At 47.6% G+C, this 8331-nt stretch overlaps 1 protein-coding gene across 1 annotated transcript in view; it reads right to left on the bottom strand.

Annotated features, from left to right (window-relative positions):
• The window catches only part of NQO2 (N-ribosyldihydronicotinamide:quinone reductase 2), a 25520-nt gene extending 24670 nt beyond the window's left edge, over positions 1-850 (bottom strand). The window contains exon 1 of the mRNA XM_008069495.1: positions 793-850. The gene's annotated coding sequence lies outside the window, so the exon portion shown is untranslated. The remainder of the gene's footprint in view (positions 1-792) is intronic.
• Between the last annotated feature and the right edge of the window lie 7481 nt (positions 851-8331).

Below are 8331 nucleotides of genomic sequence, written 5' to 3'. Positions count from 1 at the left end.
CGGCGATCCTTCCGCCTCAGCCTTTCAAGTAGCTGGAACTACAGGCGCGCGCTACCATGCACAGCTAACTTCTGATTTATTGTAGAGATGAGGTCTTCCCAAGTTGACCGGGCGGGTCTCAAACCCACAGGCTCCGGCAGTTCACTCACCTAGGCCTCCCAAAGTGCTGGGATTATAGGCTGAGCCACCGCGCCCGGCTGCAATATTTTTAAAGTGTATGCAGAACAGTCCTCCAGGCTGAGTCTGGAGAGGAAGGGTGGAGGTTTACATGTACAGAATTAAAAGCAGCATGAAAGCACTCTGTTGCACGAAGCCCGGGGACCCTCCGGACCCAGTCCCCCAGCCCCCAGGGGCTCAGCCCGGTCCCCCGTGAGCTCCCCCCACCCCGCAGGGCTCCACCCGCGAGGCCGGGGTCCCCGCCGCGTCTCCCACCCGGTCCCTCCGAGGCGAGCGGAGGGAGCTGTGGCGCGGAAGCACTGTGCCCACCACTGGACGCCGACTCCAGGCAGCCGGGGCGGAGCGGACAGGAAGAGACGCCCCCCGGGGGTGGGAGGTGGCTGAGGGGCCCCGGAGGTGCACCCCACCGTGCCCGCAGCCGACCAGCCCAGCGTGGCTTGTCCTGGGCTCCCGCCCCGCGGGGCTCGCCTCTGGGGAGGCCAGGCGGCGCCTGCGGCCTTTGGAGCTCGGTGTGGCTCGGCTCCCGCCCAACGCTAGCCCTTCTCGGCCGCCGCCACTCCCCGGAGGCAGTGCCTGCGCGGGGTGACTCATCCCGCAATCTGGCCCCTGACTCACCGGGTCGCTTCCCTGCCAGTCCCGGAGCGCGGCGCCATCTCCCCCGACCTGGACTCTCCTGCGCAGAGGTCGCGCGTTCTGGTCCCTGCAGCTCCAGGCTGGGAAGACACAGGTGGAGCTCCGGCTCCAGCACCCTCCCACCCCCTCCCCCCAGGCCACCTTGCTGGAAGTCTTCAGCGAGTGACTCAGCTTCCCCGCCGTCCCACCCTCCGCCAACACTGTAAGCCCCTCTCAGCCTGCCATGTCCTCAGCGGACCCCTGACCCGTCAGATCCTACCCTGCACAATCTGAGAGCCACAGCCGCTCAACCATGACCCCCACTCCTAACCTCACCCCCCGGAGCCCTGAATTGCCCAGCTCCTGGTTCTTTGCATGTCCCTTTGATCTCTCCTGGTCTTTTCTGGCTCTTTTTTTTTTTCTATTTGCCCTAACATATTGACCTTTCCCGGGGTGGGAAGCGGGAGGGCCGCTCTCCCTGCAAAACTTCACCACGCCCAGGGGTTCAGCTATCACCGTTGGGCCCCCACATTAACATCAGGTGCCTGGATCTCCCTCCAGAGCCTTTCAAGCCATGCCAAAAAGGAACTTCCTTTTCTCCTCTGAAATCACTCTCCTTCCTGTTTTCCCAGTCTTGCTTGTTGTCACAACCTTTGCCTTGCTGGTCCAAGTCTGTAATCTGAGAGTTACACTAGATTTCGTTTTCCTGACCCACCCATCCGATCAACCCCAAGCCCTGCCCATCCTCCTTTTTAGACAGCTCTCCCATCCGTGTCTCCCCCACCACCCCACCCACTGCTACTGCCAAGGTTCACCTCTTGGCCTCCCTGCCTCCCGTCTGGCTCCCATCCTGTTTGTCCACACTGCTGCAGAGCAGTCTTTCCCATACGAAACTCTGCTGATGTGACCACCCAGCTCAGAATTCTTCAGAGTCTCTCTGCCCATAAGATGAAATAAAAACTTCTTGGTGTGACTTATTGCATATTAAGGTCCTTCACAGTTGCCCAGTCTAAATTGCATTATATTTCATGATACAGTAATAGTAAGCAAATATAATTTGCTTCCTCAAATGTACATACTTTGGCCCATTTCTCGGTCTCCTCATTTGGAATACCTTCCTGTGTGTCACCCAGTCAACTCATTCTCATTCTTCAGGTCTCAGCTCATGTTAGGAACTCTGTGACACCTTTCTTGATTCCCCCAGACTTATTGTTGCTACTTCTACCCTTATGCTTCATGCCATCACAGCACATATCACATTGTATTTCATGTGTTTGCATACCTGTCTGGTTCCTTGAGCCCAGGGATTGTGTCTCTTGTCTTCATACTGTCTGCCCCTATGTAGCTTCTGGCGTATAATGAGTGCCCAATAAAAGTTTGTGGAATGAATGAAACAATTAATGACACCACAGTCAGTGAGTCATTGTTACTTCACCAATGCTAGGTAGTTCATGTAACAAAGTTATCAAAGCTGATAAGCAAAAGTCAAGTTATCCAAAGAAAATCATTGTCAGTGATATAAAGGACTTTGCCTGTCAAGTTGCTTAGATAACTGAAAGGCAAAGACCTCTCCCATAGTCCTTGTGAAGATCTTGTGTTGCCTTTGGGAGTAGGGATTGCCTTGGGGAAGAAAAGAAAGTGTATGTATAGGGGTGATGTTTAGAGTGGGAGAAGTCATACAGGAAGGGGGCAGTGATGACCAGAGGATAGTGCTCCTCACTCAATCCTAGCGGCTTTATCTGTGGGGCTCAGAACAGATATCTATCTTCTTGATAAGGGTCTGTGGTTCTCTACTTCAGGGTGAGGTAGGCATACAGAACGTTAACTGCCTACTTTTGTTTAAAAAGAATGAAAGTGTTCTGAACACCTTTCACCAAGTAGGAATAATGAAAGTACCTATCTCATGCCCTCTTTTGCTTTAATTCTGTAATACCCAAGCCTGCATTTTGGAATTAAATCCCTTGCCCTTTGTGGTTTTCCAAGTGGGTGTTCAAGCGTATCCCTTTGATGCTGGGTGGAACGAGGTGTGTTACTCCATGGGTTCTTGCCTCCACCAAAGAAAAATATTTCAGAGTGAGCCTAAAGTATAGTTTAAGATAGGATTTATTAGAAAGAAAAGACATGCTCATGAGGGATCACGGGTGTCTTAAAAGAAAGGACACCCTGACCTGTTGTTAACTGAATATTTTATGTATTTTCTTAGTGAAGATTAAGAAACCTATTTATTAAGCTGATTTGTGTGCTATGTGGTGGGTTACAATCTATCGATCACAAGTCCCTAATCTTATCATCTACGTCTGAGCTTACTTGCATCCTGTGAAAACTTAAAAGTTACTGTTTTACAATTTTAATTAAGTTTTTTTCTTGAAAACACCATTCCCTGGGTCACTGGTATTGTTCTAGACAGTTATGACCTAAAAATATGAAGTCCAACTGGGTGCATGACCATCTGGTGTTTTAATTAAGCTATGCCTGACTGTAAGAAACTTATCTATATATCTTTATTCTAGCTACCCTGCCTCACCTTTAAGGAGAGTGTTAAGTTTAACAAAGGTGGTATGCTTCTAGGTCTCCAAGTTCACCTTACCATAACTCAAGTCACAATTTCAGCCCCTGTCTCCCAGAGCACCCCCAGTGCCAGGTAGCAGGATCCGGGGGGTGTGTTCACTTCAGCACCAGCCACAGACTGACTAAAGTTGGCCCTGATCTCTGATCTCAGGATCACTGAGCCCTGTTCTCAAACATTTTTGTTTGTTTGCTTGTTTTCTTAGTTTTAGGAGCTTGTTGTTACAGGACCCCAGTCGCTATGACTCTCTGGTCAAGCCTAATAGGTCTCTAACTTGGCAATTTAAGGAGCAGTTTCCCTGAGCTTCTCATGCAAACTGGCCCAGCTCCCTTCAGCATTTCGCAAAGACCTGGGTGGGACCTTAGGGGACCCAAAGTCAGCTGTGGCCTGTTCCAACACAGTGTGGACCCACCCACCTTTCTCTTCACTTGCACCTTGAAATGGATCACCCAAGTGATTACAGACCAGATAAAAAGATGGACCTCTCTTGTTATGGAAAAAGAAAGAGATACAAAGACAGAGAGAGAGAGAGAGAGAGAGAGAAACTCTATTTTGTCCTTTAACTATTTCTTAATTTCTTGTAACCAGGGATATTTTTTTAAATCTCCAGAGTAATAAGAGTTCTAAAATTTAACACAGATATTAAATATGAGAGTTCAATCTTGTCAAGCAGAAAAGGTGTGACAGCTTTCCTCATCCATCTAAGGGTCACAGCTAACACTCCTGCAGCAAAAGACACATTCCTCCTTCCAGTGCACACCAGGCTCTGAGCAGCCCTTTCTCATTTTTCCCAGCAAAGTATCTTGAAAGAGTTTTCTAAGGTGGTTGTCTCCCTGTGTCTCTTTCCAGGCCTGAATCTCACTCAGTTTGGTTCATCCTGTCTATTGTCCCTGGTGGGAATGACAAGTGACTTTTTCAAATCGATCTCTCCTTCCCCTTGGCACCAACTGCAGGTGCTGTGACCTGGTTCTCCATTGCTGTGTTTCTCCTCTGTCTACTCCTCTGTCTTCTTTGCTATGTACTCTTTACCAGCAGTCTCTTTGTTGTTGTTGTTGTTGTTGGAGTCTTACTCTGTTGTCCAGGCTGGAGTGCAGTGGCATGCTCATGGCCACTACAGCCTCGACCTGCTGGGGTCAGGCGATGGATGTTTCCACCTCAGTCTTGCAAGTAACTGGAACTACAGGCATGAGCCACCACACCCAGCTAATTTTTTGGATATATTGTAGAGATGAGGTCTCGCCAAGTTGCTCAGACTGGTCTTAAACCCCTGGACTCAGACGATCCTCCCGCCTCCACCTCCCAAAGTGCTGGGCTTATAGGCAAGAGCAACTGCACCTGGCTTCAGCTGTCTCTTAAAACTATGGTTGGCAACTCATCTTTGACAAAGCCACCAATAACAAACATTGGGGAAAAGAAACCATATTTAGCAAATGGTGCTGGGAAAACTGGTTTGCCACCTGCAGTAGAATGAAACTGGACTCAACTTATCACTATACACAAAATTAACCCAAAATGGATCAAGGGCTTAAATGCAAGCCCTTAAAATCTAAGAATCTTAGAAGAAAATGTAGGAACACCCTAACTCAGAGTAGGCAATTAATTCATGGCCAAGTCCTCAAAAGCAAATGCAACAAAAGCTAAGACAGACAGGTGGAAACTTATCAAACTGAAAAGTTTTTGCACAGCAAAAGAAACCATCAAGACAGTAAACAGAAAACCCACAGAATACGAAAAAAATATTTGCAAGCTATGCATCTGACAAAGGACTAACATTCAAGATCTACAAGAAACTCAAATAAATTGACAGGAAAAAACAAACAACCCCATTAAAAAGTGGGCAAAGGACATGAGCAGACACTTCTCAAAGGCAGACATTCAAGCAGTCAACAAACACATGAAAAGAATACTCAGCTTCACTGATCATCTGAGAAATGCAAATCTAAACTACAATGAGATAGCACCTACCTCCAGTAAGGATAGCTAGCATTAAAAAAATCAAAAAACAGCAGGTGCTGTCACCGTTGCAGAGAAAAGGGAATGAACGCTTCTACACTGTTGGTGGAAATGTAAGCTTAAAGAACTAAAATTGAGCTTCCATACAATCCAGCAATCCAGTGGAAATATACCCATAGGAACATAAATCACTCCACCAAAAAGACACCTGCACACATATGTTTATTGTAATGCTATTCAAAAACATGGAACTGCTGGGCACAGTGGCTCATGCTTGTAATCCCAGCACTTTGGAAGGCAGAGGTAAGAGGATTGCTTGAGTCCAGGGGTTCAAGACCAGCCTGGTCAACTTGGGGAGACCTCATCTCTACAATAAGTCAAAAAATTAGCCGGGTGTGGTGACGCACATCTGTAGTTCCAGCTGCTTGGAAAGCTGAAGTGGAAGGATCGCCTGAGTCCAGCAGGTCGAGGCTGCAGTGGCCGTGAGCATGCCACTGCACTCCAGTCTGGACAACAGAGTGAGACTCCTATTCAAAACAAACAAACAAGCAAAAAACATGGAACCAACCTAGATGCCCATTGAAAGTGGATTGGATAAAGAAAATGTGGTACATACACACAGTGGTATTCTTTTCTTTTTTTTTTATTGTAGAGATGAGGTCTCATCAAGTTGCCCAGGTGGGTCTCGAACCCGCGGGCTCAGGCAATCCACTCACCTCAGCCTCCCAAGGCACGGGATTACAGGCTGAGCCACCGAGCCCGGCTCACAATGGTATATTATGTAACCAAAAAGAAGAACAAAATCATGGCCTTCATAGCAACTTGGATGCAGCTGGAGGCCATAATACTAAGTAAACTATCACAGAAACAAAGAACTGAATGCTGCATGTTCTCACTCATAAGCCAGCCCTGATCATTTGTCACATGAGTACAGGGGTGGGATTGGCAGGACACTGCTAGTGAAAGGAGGGAGGGAGGCAGGATGGGCGGGCACTTGGCAACCCACTGGGTACCTGGTCCACTATTAGGGAGAGAAAGGGCTAGCTAGAAGTCCAAACTTCAACTGCATAAAACCTACTTATGTAGCAAATCCTAACTTACACCTCATGACTCTAAAATATTTTTTAATTAAAAATTTTAAATAAAATGTTAAAGATAAAATATCTGTTGATATCGCTCAGCTTCTGTCATTGAACAGATGCCTTCTTTGTATATGAGCTCTTCTGAGCCAAGGTGTCCCTCCCCTGGCTCCATTCAGCTCTGGTGGCCCCTACCTTTGTCGTTCTTTCTACCTGTCCTCTGGACATCTTCACCTCAATGCTTCACAAGCACTCTAAGTCCCTTTTGACTCAATCTGTTTCTTTATTTAAGCCCTGAATCTGATTCTGCTCCCTGAATATTCTCCTTTCGTTCATTATATCATTATGTACCCAGTTATCTGAGTTAGAATAAAGACAACAAGCCATCTGGAACTCTGCTCTTTTCCTTGTCCTGTCTCTCAAAGTCCACTTGGTCGTTGTAGCCCATAACTTTTGCCTCCTGATGAGTTCTCTGCTCACCAGCAGCACCATTGTTGCTGCCTGGGCTGAGGCCCAAATTACCTGCTCTCTGGGCTTCTGAAGTCAACTTGTACCTGGCCCCCTACCACCATTCTCTTCTGCACTCAGTTTTATCTTTTTTTCCCCCTGATTTCACTTTTTTTTTTTTTTTTGAGTCTCACTCTGTCGCCCAGACTGGAGTGCAGTGGCCACACCCGGCCTGGGCTCCAGCGATCCTTCCGCCTCAGCCTTCGGAGTAGCCGGAATTACAGACATGCGCTACCACGCCCGGTTGATTTTTTGATTTACTGTAGAGATGAGGTCTCACTTGCCCAAGCAAGTCTCGAATCCACTCACCTCAGCCTCCCAAATGCGCGGGATTACAGGCTGAGCCACCGAGCCCGGCTCTAATTTCACTTTGATTGATTGATTGATTGACTGATTGATCACTCAGTCCTTCCTAATGGCTGATGCTGGAGTTGGGTGAGGGTGAGGGGTGGAGGGAGGGAGGGAAGGAGGGAGGGAGAGAGGGAGAGTGGGAGAGAACGAGGAAGGGAGGGAGGGAGGAAGGAGAGAAAGGAAGAAGGAGGGTGGGAGGAGAAAGAATGGAAAACAACAACAACAAAACCCTATTCTTCCAGTTAAAATTTTGTTCTGGTTTCTTATTGCCTGAGGGTTAAAATCCAAGTTCCTTAGAATCGCACAAGGATTCCTCTCCACCCAGCCCTGACATATTTATCCAGCCCTTCTCCACCATGGGCTCCTCCCCAGCCCACACCATCTCCTCCCCCTTCAAAGCACACTCATTCCCTGTCCTCATGACCCCTGCCACACTGCACCTTTACACTGCCCATGCTAAAGAAAAATTATTCAATGACACTTGTTAAAGCACAGTAAGGAAGACTTTACTGAGCTAGGAACATCTGTAATGGGGTCTTGCAGGTGGAGAGAGAGATTAGGCTCTACTCTGAATGTGGCCTGGGCAAGTGGGGACTTAAATAATAGCTAAAGAGCAGGATAGGGAGTCAGTGGATGGAAAATTACTAACAGGAAACACCAGGAGCCAAGAGGATTCTGACTAAAGTGACCTCACAGGATTCTTGCTGAAGGCCTGGGGGATGATGGAAGATGAGAAACCCAATCATATGATCCTATTTCAAGGGTGATCACATATCAAGGGCAGGGAGTTCTTTGCTAAAACTGGATTTTACAAGGAAATACACAGACGGGCCTAGCAGCAGGTTTAGAAGCCTGACTAAAGTTTGACCCAACAAAGAATCATTACCATCTGTATGTTCTTTCTCACCTCTCCATCTAGAAAATCACTCTTCCTATGTTACAGCCTGACAAGCTTCTTATAATTGCTGCTGAGAAAAACCAAGACTGGCTTAACCCTTACAGTAACGAGTTTTATATGGCAAAGCAGTTGAGCAAGCAGGACTGGAAAGATATTTCTCAAATCTCCCTCCCAGAGAATTCCAAGGC

Source organism: Carlito syrichta, unplaced genomic scaffold (genome assembly GCF_000164805.1).
Source record: "Carlito syrichta isolate Samal-C Ts95f unplaced genomic scaffold, Tarsius_syrichta-2.0.1 Scaffold312069, whole genome shotgun sequence".
Taxonomy (NCBI): Eukaryota; Metazoa; Chordata; class Mammalia; order Primates; family Tarsiidae; genus Carlito; species Carlito syrichta.
This window is presented reverse-complemented; position numbering and strand designations above follow the sequence as displayed.